A 12,285-nucleotide genomic window follows, 5' to 3' on the forward strand; every position below is an offset into this window, starting at 1 on the left:
ATGGGAGTAAGCATCAAGAACAAGGAGAACATCCTCCTTGGAGCAGGAGAAAGTGAGTTTTGAGGGTTCTGTTCTGGGTCTATGAAAGCTCCATCCTGCTGCAAAGCACAATTAGGTGGGAATGATGGTGTGCCTTCTCACAGGGACAGACGGTTGTTTTACTGGCACCAGTGCTGCCAGTGAGTCCCAAAGGCACCCACATATCCACGTACCAAGTTCCCCATGAAAATGCCCTGGTGGTTTTCAGTCAGACTTACCCCTGGGGTGAGTTCACATGCGGTTTCCCTGTTCTCCTGTCTGTGATACCCTAGGTGTTGATGGCTTATTCTTATTTCCTTCTTCAACACACACACACACACACACACACACACACACACACACACACACACTTGAGGAACAGCAAGATGCCTCAGTGGGTGAAGGCATAGGCATTTGCTGCCAGACCTGGTGACCTGCATTTGATCCCTGGAAATTATATGGTGGAAAGAGAGTATTTCCTCCCACCTCCACACACACACCAAGACACAAGAGTACAGGAGTGCCCATAGGTGTACACACACACACACACACACACACACACACACACACACACACACACAGAGAGAGAGAGAGAGAGAGAGAGAGAGAGAGAGAGAGAGAGAGAATTAATAAAAATTATCCCTGCCCTTTAATTTGAAGGAAAAAAAAAACTGTGCATGAACATTTGCCATGTGCAAGGCACCCGCCTAAGTACTTTATATGCATGATCTCTTTTAATTTTTGCAACACTCCTATGAGAGAGGTGATAATCATCTATCTCCATTTCTCAGAGAAGAAAATTGAAGCCCAGAGAGGTTTAGTCACTATCTCAAGGTCCCACAGATAGTAAGAAGACAGTCAGTCAGTTTTTCTACACAGCCCATGCTTTCAACTGCTGCTCCACAGTACTCTGCCTGGCCCCGCATTTGAAGCATCCCCATGGATACAGAGTCATGAATGCTGCCACATTCATTGGAAAATGGCATGTAATTGTTGCTCTGCGTCTAGGCGACTGTAGCAGATCTGGATAGCCATGGAGTGTGAAATGCAGGATGCTGGGAGCCAACCCGCCCCTGACCTCTCTCTACCAGCCTGTGCTTGTGACAGTTGCCTTTCACAGAGCCAGGGGTGATGCAAGTTATGGACATGGTCATTTGTAAATATAGTAGTTGTGTCTTCCAAAGCCACACTCAAAATGGCATGTGAGTTTCCAGGTAGTCCCTTACCCTCTCCATCTGCTCATTGTTAAGGGGCCACTTATGATCCTTAACTCTGGGCTCTGAGTTTCAAAGGGTATATGACAGTATGCTGGCTGACATATCCAAGCACCATACATAGTTAGTATGGCTCATAGTCCTGACACATGAGGTTGTCTCAAAAGATCTGGAAGTAAAAATATCATTTGTAGGACATATTAAATATTGGGGGGGGGGGTGAGACAGAGTTTCTCTGTGTAGCTTGGAGGCTGTCCTGGAACTCATTCAGTAGGTCAGGCTGGCCTCAAAATCACAGAGATTAACCTGCTTCTGCCTCCCAAGTGCTGGGATTAAAGGCATGCCACACCACCCCCCTGCTCATATTAAATATTTTAAATAAAGATATCATGACACCAAAGGTAACGTGACAACAAAAAAACTGGGAATGGTGGCTCATGCTTATAATCCCAGTACTCAGGATGTGGAGGCAGGGGTTCAAGACCAGCTTGGGCTATGTGAGCCTCTACCATCTCTAACAACTCACCTCTCAAATACCAAAAACAACAAAAAATCATGGAGAAAAATATAAACCTTGGCTGATGTCTCCTCTTCTTTCCTTTTGTCTCATTTGGCTATTTTTCTACTTTTAAAGAATATTTAGTATTTCAAATACACTCCAAACCTGTCGAATAACTCCAGCTACATTTCCTTATCTAACTCTATGGCATCCATCTTCATTCTCCCTGACTCCTAGACAACATGCTTTGACAGAAATTAAATAATATATATGCTCTGTTTCTAACAGATGAACAAGCAGAGTTGGTGGCACAGACGCCAAAGAGAGTCTGTCTAGTACTGACCTGTTTCCCTAAATCTGGGCCCAAGTAGAGATCAAACACCTCAGAGATCCAGAACCTAGAGGGACGAGCCAGGAATGGCTACTTGGACGCAGCAAACCTCCCTCTCTGCACCCTCCACACCCTAGTGTTTCCTATTACACACTCGTTACTTTCTTTTGTAGTTAGAGTTTTCCTGCCTGGCCCACAGTCAGGACAAATCTCTCTCACCCACCAGTCCCACAGTCTCTCAGAACCAACCAATTAAACACACAGAAACTTATATTGTTTACAAACTGTATGGCTGTGGCAGGCTTCTTGTTATCTACTTCTTCTATCTTAAATTAACCCATTTCTGTTAGTCTATAAGTTGCCACGTGGCTCGTGGCTTACCAGTACCTTACATCTTGCTTGTCATGGCAGCTGGCGGCTGGCAGCTTCTCCCTCTGCCCCAGCCTTCACTTTCCTACCTTTCTGTTCCCAGCATTCTCCTCCTCCTTGTCCCGCCTACCCTAGCCTAGCTACTGGCCAATCAGCACTTTATTTATTTTAACCAATCAGAGCAACACATTTGACATACAGAACATCCCACAGCATTCTTTCTTTTTTGGTTTTTCTTTTTTTTCATTTTTCTTTATTAAGAAATTTTCTACTCACTCCAATGCTATCCACAGATTCCCCCCTCCTCCCTCCTCCCACCTCCCAGCCCTCTTTCCCAAGCCACCCCACATCCCCACATCCCCCAAATCAAGGTCTCTCATGGGAAGTCAGCAGAGCCCAGCACACTGAGCCTAGGCAGGTCCAAGCCCCTTCCCACTGCACCAAGGCTGTGCAAGGTGTCACACCACAGGCACCAGGTTCCAGAAGCCTGCCTGTGTACCAGGGACAGATCCTGATCCCCCTGCCTGGGAGCCCCCCAAACGGTTCGAGCCAAACAACTGTCTCCCACATCCAGAGGGCCTAGTCCAGTGCCATGGGGTCTCCCCAGACACCAGTCCACAGTTCATGGGCTTCCACTAGTGTAGCTAGTCATCTCTGCATGTCCTCCCATCAAGATCTCAACGTCCCTCACCTGCAGCATCTCTCCTCCCTCTCATCGACTGGACTCCCAAAGCTCAGCCTGGTGCCTGGCCATGGATCTCTGTATCTGCCTCCATCTGTCACTGGACAAAGGCTCTATGATGACAGCTAGGTTATTTGCTAGGCTGGTCACCAGAGTAGACCAGTCCAGGCACCCTCTGGACCACTGCCAGCAGACCAAGGTGGAGTCAACCTTGTGGACTCCTGAAAGCCTCCCCTGCATCCTACCTCCTCCCATTCCCATGATGTCCTCATCCATCATGGTATCTTCCTCCCTGCCCTCCCACTCTGTCCCTGTTCCAGCTCGACCCTCCCATTTCCCTATGTTCTCATCCCCCACTCCTCACCCTCTGCCACCACCCGCCCCCCACCACCCAGCTCACTCATCTAGATCTCATCAACTTCTCCTTCACAGGGTCATCCATGTGTCCCTGCTAGGGTCTTTTCCTGTTAGCTAGCCTCTCTGGAGTTGTGGGTTGCAGTCTGGCCATCACTTCCCTCACATCTAGTATCCACTTATGAGTGAGTACATACTATGTTTGTCTTTCTGAGTCTGGGTTACCTCACTCAAGATGATATTTTCTAGATCCATCCATTTGCCTGCAAATTTCATGATGTCATTGTTTTTTACTGCTGAGTGGTACTCCATTGTGTATGTGTGCCATATTTTCTTTATCCATTCCTCAGTTGAGGGGCATCTAGATTGTTTCCAGGTTCTTTCTATTACGAATAATACTGATATAAACATAGTTGAGCATGTGTCCTTGTGGTATGATTGAGCATTCCTTGGGAATATGCCCAAGACACTTGTTACTTTCAAACAAGATCTCTATGCATATGTAGCCTGGAGTGACCTGAAATTCCTGTCCTTCCTGCCTTAGGCTCCTGAATGCTTGGGTTACATCTATGTGCCATCATGTTTAGCTCTAGTATAGACTTAAGCAGAGGGTCAGCCTGGAGCAGGGAGTAAGGTGATGCAGGTTCCCTGCAAGAGGGAGATTTCTGCATCTGCAGTGAACAAAGCAGGGATGACTCATGGACACCCCAGAATCTCAGCATAGTGGCCAACTTACTATACGATGGGGTTGAAGTCATTTCACCTCTTTGGGACTCTTCTCTAAAATGAAGAGGACTGAGTCTTCAGCCTCCCTCTGCCGCTGTGAGGATTAATGAGGTGGTGCTGGCAAAGCAGCTCTACAAAAGCCTCACTCCTAGCTGTACAAGCTTAACAAGTGCAAATCAAGCTGCCCGGTTTGCAGTTGGTCCACAGAAACGAATTAAGCTTGCACTGAGCGCCTGCAACTAGAAACTTGGCCCAAACAAGACTGAAGGCCTGTTTCCTCCAAATATCTATTCCTGTCAGGCAAAACGGGCTTCTGTCAGTGCCTCTCAAATGGAACATGCACAACCTGCAGCCTCGCAGCCTTTCTTTTGAAACCGAGAAGCTTGAGGGCTGCTCACCAGAGGAGGATCAGTACCTTTCAGTAACAGGAAGGCAGACCCAAGGCACTTCCTGGCCTCTGGCCAACACCCTGACTTCTTGTTTCCTTCCCACCCATCCTCCTGATCTTTCTTTATTCTCATCCTCTTTGCTAGAAGCAGATTTAACTAAAGGAGACCGGAATTTCCTATCCGACCTCAACATACAGGCTTAGAGGAAAAGGTGGGCTGGGAAGTACAGCTCAGCTGGCAAAGCACTGCCCAGCACATCGAAGGCTCTGAGCTCTTCCCTCAGCATTGCACAGAGCAGCAAAGGAGGGAAGGGTGTCAATTTGATTTTCAAGAGAATAGTCACTTAAAATAGATATTTTTTAGTGTGTGTATGTGTGTCTGTTTGTCTGTGTGTCTGTGCATGTGTTCACCTGAGGAGGCCAGAAGAGTGTGTCAGATTCTTTGGCATATAGGTGTTTGTGACCTGCCCAGTGTGGGTGTTAGGAACTAAACCTGGGTCATAACAATAAAGCAAGTGCTCTTAACTGCTGAGCCATTTCTCCAGCCCCAAATACTCACTTTTTAAAACATTTTTTTTTTGGTAAGAGGCAAGTTAAATCTACCTATTTGACAAAAATCTCTAATATAATATATATTGTATAGCATATGTGTAGAGGTCAGAGGACAACTACCCTGTGCTTCCTAGGGGTTCAACTTGCATCTTTAGGGTGGAGAGTAAGCACCCTTACCCACTGACCCATCTTGTTGACCCCAGTACAAGTTTACTAACTACATGTCTTCATGTTGTGTATTAGATCCCTAAACTTGTTCATCCCACATACCACTCGCTACATGGAACCTCTAACTGACATCTCTCTTGTCCCACTCCTCTCCCCAATCCTGGCAATCACTATTTTAGTTTTTATCATTGAATAGTAAAGTCTTTTGTTTCAGCTTCCACATATGAGTGTGATTATGTGATATTTGTCTTTCTTAGTCTGGTTTATTTCACTTAACATGGTGATCTCTGGGTCTATTAATTTTCCTATAAAGGACATAATTTCCTTATTCTTTATTGCTGAGTAAGACTCCAGCGTATATATACAATGCATTTTTATCCATTTGTCTATTGGTAGACATCTAAGTTGATTCCATATTTTGGATATTGTAAACAGGGCTGCAAGGAACACAGAAATGTGGGTTTCCTTACAATGTGGTCACTCATCTCCTTTAGCTATAGACCCAGAAGAGGAAACATTGAATCACATAAATAAGGAAAACCTCAAAATTATTTTTTTTACTTCTTTCAACAAATTCTCACTTTGTAGCTCAGGCTAGTCTAAAAACTTGGGATTCTATTCCCTTAGCCTCACCACCTACAAGCATGCACCAGTGTGTCCAGTTAAACTCCAAATCAGTATCAGCTTCTCAGGGTTCTTGATTTTTGCCCACTCTGTCAGGGTTTACCTCAAATGTTTTCCACTTTCACCAACCTATGGCCTAATGCCAAGGATAAATGATTTTCAAGGAATTATGGGGGAAGGGGGAAGTTCTGCTTCTAAGGTTATTGCCAAGTTTCCTAGAAAGCAAATTCAGCTTTGGTTTGGACCACTGATTATCCTCTCAACTCCTACCTCAGTAGGACATAACCAGACTTCAAACATTCCTCTGGCTTCTCAATGCCTTGCAGGGTAACAACCTTCTATCCTTGTCTTCCCTCCAAGCTGATTTATGTCTCCATTTCCTCGTTCTGAGCAACAAACAAACAATCAAAGACATTCGTTAGACTGTGAACCAAAAGATTAACTAAATAAGACATTTGGGGGCTGGGACAAAGAGCTTCCTACAAAGTCACATATGTACTTGTGTTTAGTGCAGGGGGCAATTAATTTTTTTTACAAGGTCTCACTACATTGCCCTGGCTGGCCTAGAACTTGCTATGTAAACCACCTGGCACTCACTGTGAAGACTATTCTGGTCTCCCACTCACAGAGACCCACCTGCCTCTGCCTCCCACATGCTGAGATTAAAGGCGTGCACAACACAGCCAGCCTTGAATCTGATCTTTTAACTGATATGCATGCCTTGTGATCTCCATAATAAAGCTCTTAGAATCATTCTACTGGAAGGGAAGCAGGTACGAGAGGGAAATACTTAACATACAAAATATATACATCCATAAAAGTTTTAAAAATTAAACAAAAACTTTTAAAGAAAAGGGTCAGGCATGGTGGCACATGCCTTTAATCACAGCATTCCAGAGGCAGAGGTAGGGGGACCTCTGAGTTCAAGGTCTACAGAACAAGTTCCAGAACAGCCAGGACTATATAAAACTATAGAACCCTGTCTCAAAAAAACAAAAGGAAAAAAGAAGAAAAGAAGGGAGGAAGGAAGGGAGGGAGGGAGGGAGGGAGGGAGGGGAAGAAAATAAAGGGGCCAGGCATGGTAGTGCACACCTCTTATCCCAGTCCTCAAGAGGCAGAGTCAGGTTGATCCCTGAGCTCAAGGCCAGTATGATCCATATACAGAGTTCCAGGCCAGCCAGAGCTACACAGCAAGACCTTGTCTCAACAAACAAACAAAAAACACCACTAGCACCAAATAGATCTAGGTGTAGTGGTTCAAGCTCTTAATCCTAGAATGCAGGAGGACAAGATGTTAAAGACCAGCCTCCACTCCAGAGCAAGTCTGAGATGAGTTGGGGGACACATGAGACTCTGTCCCAAATAGAAAAAAACAAGGGAGAGAAAAAGAAAAGCAAGGCTGTATCTCAAACTTCAAACAAAACAAAAATAGGAGCTGAAGAGATGACTCACTCTTCAAGGTTAAGAGCGCTGAAGCTCCTCCAGAGGACACAGGTTTGATTCCCAGCACTCACATGACAGCTCACAACTGTATAACTCCAGTTCTGAGGGATCTGACTGATGCCTTCTTTTGGCCCCTGGGGGCTCCAGGCACATACATGGTGCACAGACATACATGCAGGCAGAACATCTATAAACATAAAAAGAAATTTAGATGAAATAATTTTAAGTCCTAAAAATAAAAATGATTTCAAGTTCTTGTCGGCCTCTCCTTGCATTGTACACATTTGAGAACCAGTTTTCACTATGGACAAGCTGTTTGCAGTGCTCAGAAGCAAATGAAATTCCTGGCTTCCAGCTATGACTTACAGGCTCCAAATGCTAGATAGCCTTGGCCATCATGGACAGGCATTCTTGCCCTCTCTCTAGCCTAGCACAGTGGAAATATACAAGGCCTCCACTCAAAGAATGAAGTAGAAAATGATGGATTTCATTTGTTGAACAATGGAAGAGACTGATTTGATTCACAGCTATTGTAGTGTCAGCTAGCTTAGCTCAGAAACTGCTCTCATGCTCACATGCCCACACATACTCACTATTTAAAATAAATACAATAAAATTAAAGAACCAAAGTCTGTTCCTGGTCTAGGGCTCTTCCAGTTCTGTTTCTGAACTGGAATTAATAAAGGCTTGTGCCACCACACCCGGCAAGCATGGCTTCCATTTCAGCATTTTTAGATGCAAGTAAGTACTTCTAACATCATTCAATCATTCCATAGGTCAGTAATTATCCTGGGACAAGCTTTCAGTTCACAGAAGTTCAATATCAGCACAAACTGCAAAGTTCACTTGTTCCTGATGCTTTCATCTAATGATGGCTGTCATCTTTTAAACCCTGAGATGGTTCTACCTCCCTGTGATACTGACTGAAACATAACACACATGAGAAACCAACTCACGTGAACCCGAGAATGAAATGCATTCAGCTAAATCCCAACTAAGATTTAAAAAAAAAAAAAGAAAGAAAGAAAAGAAAAAAGAAACTAGGTGTCTGAGACAACTCCTTTAGAACAGGAATCGTTTTAAGAAAAGGAGTAAAATAGTGATTTTTGTTATTTAGAGACAATGTTCTTTACCCCCCACCCCATTGTCAGAGATAGAACTTGGGCTTCCATTCCTGGAAAAGAGGGTGGGGATGTACTCAGTAGCACATAATACATTCTGATTATGGTTTTCCCTCCCTCTACTCCTCCAAGATCCTCCCCACTTCCTCTCACATCAGGCTTCACCCCGTTTCTGCCTCTCATTATAAGACAAACAGGCTTCTAAGGAATAATAATAAAATAAAATAGGTCCTAGAGCTAAAAGGCGAAGTGGACCCATGCCTCATCTCTAATCCAGAAGCTATCTCCAATTGATAATTACTTGCAAATGAAAATTTAATTTTCTCCAAGAGAGTCTCACTAGGAAAACAAACTACTCCTAAGTGTAGACTGCATGCCCATCAGTAGATGGCCAACAGAAAATTAATTCAACGCATTTTTGGAAGTCCCTTGTTTCTGCGGATGTGACAGACTCTGTAGTTGGATCCTTTAAAGGCTCTCTGGCATATTTACTTTTGTTGTTGTTTTGTTTTGTTTTGTTTTTACTTACCTGTTTTGAGACAGAGTCTCTCTGTGTAGTCTTGGCTGGCCTGGAAGTTGTTATGTAGACCAGGCTGGCCTCGAACTCACCAATTCACAGGCCTCTGACTCCCAAGTGCTGGGATTAAAAGTGTGCATCACCTCACCCAGCTTGGCATGTTTACTAAAGTAAGACATCCACCTGCCATGTTTAGTCATTGAATTAAGTTGGCTGAGAAGGCCCAGGTGAACAATGGACAGGTCACATCAGCCTCAGGAGTTGAAAATCAGAACAGATATACGGCAGGATCTAGAAACAGGAACAACCTGGGAAGAATGCTAATACCACAAAGAGCTAGAACAATCACCAGAAGATCACTCCGAAGTCCAGCTAGTTACTGTGCATTCTGGAAGAAGGCCAGCATGTTAGAGCCAAAGGGCCAGATTCCAAAAAGGAAGATTTGGTCTGGTTTGCTTGTTTTTAAAGACAGAGTTTCATAGAGCCAAAACTGGGCCTTGAAGTCCTTATCCTCCTACCTACAATACTGGAATGCTGGGATTGCAGAAGTAAGCCGCATGTGTGTGTGTGTGTGTGTGTGTGTGTGTGTGTGTGTGTGTTGGTGTATAGAACTCAGGACCTTATCCATGCTAGATGAGCACTGTGCCATAGAGCCACAGCCACAGCAGAAAAGGAAGGTTCTGTTGCAACCTCCAACTAGTCCTGCAAAGTGTAAGAAGAAGTGTTTTCTTCACTCTGTTGTTAAAGTTTGTCATTGACAAATATGTTTGGCAAGCTTTACAAGGAAAAGGGCCATGCTTTGGTTTAATGGGATTGTTTTTTATATGATACATAGTTGATTTATTTTGAATATCCATTTATTTCTATGTCTATGAATTTTATCTGAATGTATTTCTGTACACCATGTGTTGTGCAGTGGCCACAGAAGCCAGCATTGGATGCTCTGGAACTGGAGTTACAGACCGTTGTGAGCCGCCATGTGGGTGCTGGAAATTGAACCCAGGTCCTCTGGTTATTCTAAATCTCTGCAACATCGCTCCAGCCCCGACAGTATAATTTATTTTTAGTAATATGAGTCTTTTCTCTGAGTCAGTCCACATGCAGTAACTGAAAAGCAAGAACACAACGTTTCTATAGATTTATTCTGTTTACTAAGAGAATTTTCTTTAATCCCAGCACTCTGGAGGCAGAGGCTGGAGAATCTTTATGAGTTCCAGGCTACCCTGGTATACACATAATGAGCCCTTTTCTAAAAATACAAAGTAAAAGCAAGCGTATCAACCAAACATTCTTGAACCCAGGCGGTGGCACCTGGAAAAAATTGATGGGATTGTTTTTAAATTTAACATTATCTGTGTATGTGTGTGCTGTGTTTCTGTATGTATGGTTGTGCACATCTCTGTGTGGGTGCTTACGGCCATCAAACACAGGTAGACGCCTCAGGGGAAACTTCAGGTGTCTTTATCGCTCTCTATCTGACTGCCTTAATTTAGACAAGGGCTGTCACTGAACAGGAATCTCACCGGTCCAGTAAGGCTGGTTGTGTGGCAGATGAGCTCCTGTCGCTCACCTATCTCTCGGTCCTTGCCCTACATCGAGTATAGGAGATATACGCAACTATACCCAAATATGTGCATGGAAACTGGGGTTTTACACTCAGATTCTCATGTTTACACAAGCACTCCTCCCTACTCGCATACCTCCCCAGCCCCTGGGGGCATGTTTTAGTGTTGTTTTATCTTGCAGTACTGGAAATTGAACTTAAACCTTCTCAGACGCTAGGCAAGTGCTCCACACTGAGCTACATCCCCAGCCCTGGGGTAGGTTTTCTGTTTTCTGTTGTTGTTTGTTAGACAAGGTCTCACCACATAGCCCAGGCTAGCTTTCAACGTGTGCCTTCTGAGTTTGGGGAGTACAGGCATGTACCAGCATGCTCAGTTGTAAGGCCATGTTTTATTCATATCTGTAATCCAGAGGCTAACAGCTGTATTTTACCCAAAGCGCTTCATGAGATGCCTAAAATAGAAATGAGTGAGGGCTGGAGAAATGGCTTAGTGGTTAAGAGAACTTGCTACTCTTCCATAGACCCAAGTTCAGGTCTCAGGTGTTACAATTATCTGTAACTCCACCACCAGGGGCATCTGACACCTCGGCCTCCACAGGTACCTGCACTCACATGGATGTATCCACACAAAGATATATATGCATTATTAAAAATAATAACATTTTTTAAAGAAAGAAATGCCAAGCACAGTAGTGCACACCTTTAATTCCAGAACTTAAGAGACAGAGGCAGATGGATCTCTGTGAGTTCAAGGCCAGTGTGATCTAAATAGCAAGCTCCAGGCAGGCTGGATCTACATATAGTGAGACCCTGTTTCAAAAGAACAACAAAAAGATGAAAAAAGAAATGACTGAACAGAGGGAGGGATTCAGATTCTCCTTCATATCTGCCTCTAAGATAAAGGCAAAACCAGACAAGAACTCCCTTTTGGGGTGGGGCGGGTAGAGATTTTTCAAAGAAGCCTGTTTACACAATTCTCTTAGTGGCTCTGTGCTTTGCAGTTAGCTGGAAGTATGAAATGTAGGCTAGAGGGGATCCCTCAGCATTTTCTAGAATGAGTTGTATTGCCTCCCTCCTTTTCCCTCCAGGTCAGAAGTCAGATCTGCCCTCATCAGGACTCCAGTTCCTACTGTTAGCACCTTCAAAATATCATCCAAACTCTTTCACTACCTAGTGTTATGAGTTACTGTCAGCCAGAGACACATAGATGTATATTAAGGGATTTACGGTAAGGCATTGACATACACCATTGTAAGGGCTGGCTAAACTGGTCTGAAATTCTTGGTCTATCAGGAAGGGCAACAGCTGAAGATATACTCCACCTGCTTGAGTCATCTTTGGATAACTTGCTTTGTTTGTTCATTTTGCCTTTTTTTTCCCTTTAGTTTTTCAGGGTTTTTCTATGTATCTCTGGCTGTCCTGGAACTTGCTATGTAGACCAGGCTGGCCTCGAACTCAGAGGATTAAAGGCATGTGCCACTACTGCCCAGCTTTATATACTTTTTAAAATTTTTTCAGAGAGAGGCTCCTGCAATGTAGCTTTGGCTAGTCTCAAACTCACAATCTCTCTGCTTAGTGTCCTAAGTGTCAGCACTAAGGGCATTTATCTCTGATCCTGGCCTGAATTTTGTTTTTCCCCTCAAGGAAGCCTTAGTTCTGTTTTTAACAGCCTTTCAACTGATTGAATCGGGCCCACCCAGAATAACTAGACAAAC

Source organism: Onychomys torridus, chromosome X (assembly GCF_903995425.1).
Source record: "Onychomys torridus chromosome X, mOncTor1.1, whole genome shotgun sequence".
NCBI classification, from domain to species: domain Eukaryota; kingdom Metazoa; phylum Chordata; class Mammalia; order Rodentia; family Cricetidae; genus Onychomys; species Onychomys torridus.